Consider the following 2,799-nt stretch of genomic DNA (forward strand, 5'->3'; position numbering starts at 1 on the left):
CGGAACAAAAATATATTTCCCTATATATGAATAATCAATATATTAAATGGTTTAACAGTACAGTACAATATATTGAATAATATAAGGAATTGCCGCTTTTCATTTATTGAAAAATATGTGACAATATATTTACTATTATGTAATCTTATATTCAGTAATACACTTTATAATATATAGATGTATATGCAATTAGATATGGTACTGCATGTGTAATATATTGCAGATATATTTACTCATGCAGCATAAACACACATATAGAGAAATATATAATGTAATATATTTCTTTTATTTTTTTATTATTTACATTATAAATGTTTAATATATTCAAGCTAGTTAAAAAGGCACAAACACACCTGCTTGTACCAAAGTATTTTGCCAAGAGAATAGAGATTATAACTGTGCTGAGGAGTGCACAGACATTACTATTAAAATATAGATATTATACTATTAATTGTATTCAACCAATCGTCAACCGAACCACAGGCTCTACTCTACAGCACAATGGTAACCCCCAAAACTCACACATACCAGAAAACCTTTTAAATTCCAAAATAATAGAACATTAAACAATAACAGGTCTCCCCCTATTTTAATATTAAGCAAAAAACATTAAATGTTTTGCATTAAAGCAAAGCTCGCTGGGAACTAGAAATCTGTTGTGAATCCGTGAATATGTGTGCATATATATATATATATATATATATATATATATATATATATATATATATATATATATATATATATTATTCACATTTATATGGGAACATGTATGTGCAATATATGTACACCATAAAGGATCAAACTTTATGAATATTACATGTAATGCTATTTTTGTCTTCATTTATAAATAATTTATATGTATCAATATATAGCCATACATGGTCAATGCATATATAGCAGTATATTGAAAAAAATAAGCACTAGTTTTCCCATATATGGAAATGATATGTCGCACATTCCCATATATTTTTGATCCGTAAGGGCAGATCCGGCCCACATCTGGGCCGTGTGGAATCCGCGTGGACCAGATGTGGAATGGATCTGGGCTGACACTATGATGCTGTCTGGGATAAAAGTTTGGTCACAAGTGTGGTTTACCATTGCTCCGTGAAATTTGGTAAATGAAATCCAGTCATTCAATGGGAATCAATAGTGAGGACAAAAGTTGGTCATGCAAATTCATTGTGTTGGTCAACAAAAAACTGCTTGGTTTGAACGTGACTTCTGTGCTTCATACATCACTATACTATTGATAATAGACAATAGACCTTTTTTTGCCCATGAAATTTCGCTAATGTAACCACATTTTTTCATGATGCGAAACAGATTTTCTGTGATTTTTAGTTGGTCACCAAATTTGCTGTGTAGACCAACAGAAAGGCTTTAAAGCTACACTGTGTAATTGTTTTGATTCTTAGCAAAAAACACTTTGTTCTTTCAAAATGATATGTGCTAATTAATGTGTAATTACTTCTACCAACTAATCAAGTATTCTCGTAAGCGTAGAATCTGCCATTTATAATACATACGAGCGAGTCGCTTGAATGGCGGCAGCCATGTTGCGCCTCCATCTTGAAAATACATTAGCCAAAGAGGGACATACCTGGAAATTCAAGCTTCGCCTTTCGCGTTTTTACACTCAGTTGCACCGTGACGAATGCGAGGGGGAGATTACTCGCGACTGCTGGCAGATTTGAAATAATACGGCCACCGTAGGAGTTAAAACGCCCTCGATATGGGAGGGGCTAGAAAATAATATTCAGTTGGTAGTCATAAACAATTTTACCGCTAGATGGGAGAAAATCCTACACAGTGTAGCTTTAAGGCTGTAACCTGAGAAACAGCACTCTTGCTCTTGTGATATACTTAATTGTATGTCATTAGCCCAGTTGGGTATTTATTATCAATTTATTAGCACCAGAAACCCCTTTCTCACATCTCTTTCACATGTTAGAGCTAATAATAGTAATGTGTTCAGTGAACCGTTGCGTATAATGGCTGTAACAATATCAAACACTCTTTTTGCTGTTTCTTTGACTGCCAGTGGTGAGATGTCAAGCTGAGATAATGGAGGAGAGAAATGCTCTGTTCACTTGACCCCAATGTGTCATGCTGCGCACCTCAAACTTCCAACAATCTCCAGCAATATCAATGGGAGAAAAAGATCTTACACAGAAATGAGAGACACTTAGCACCAAACGGACAGGAGCTCTTAGAAGTGAGAATGAAAGAGACACGGAGGTTTCCTCAGTGTGTGGAAGGTATCATGGGTATTCTCATTATGTGAACAGATCACAGGAGCAGCTTCATGCCTCACTAATGAGTGAGCCAGTTCAGGGTATGAATTATTATAACCACCACATGTATCATTCAACTTCAGCTTTCGTTAACACCTGACAATAGAGTCACGTGAAAGATTTGTTTCACAGGCATTATACAACAAAAAACTAATTAATTTCTTTCTTCTTTTTTTTATCGCTGCACATTATTCAAAAGAAAATATTTGGTTTTACAATATTTCATTAAATGTAACAACTATGAACCATCTAATGAATTCCTGATGGATAAAATGTCTCAACCTACTTTATTTCCCTTCTTCATATTTTCATTCTGAACTGTCAGCTTATAGAAGTGCTTGCAAATGCGATTTCATATTGACTTTTAATATGTATCATTATGCAAATGGTGTGTACAACATTGTATATTCTGTATGAAAAATGGTTGTAGCTGGTGCTAATGAGTAAACACCCAAACCCTCACAAGAACTAATGCAGGTACATTTGTGGACTTAGATTTAAT

The sequence above is a fragment of the Squalius cephalus genome (assembly GCF_949319135.1).
Source record: "Squalius cephalus genome assembly, chromosome: 11".
NCBI classification, from domain to species: Eukaryota; Metazoa; Chordata; class Actinopteri; order Cypriniformes; family Leuciscidae; genus Squalius; species Squalius cephalus.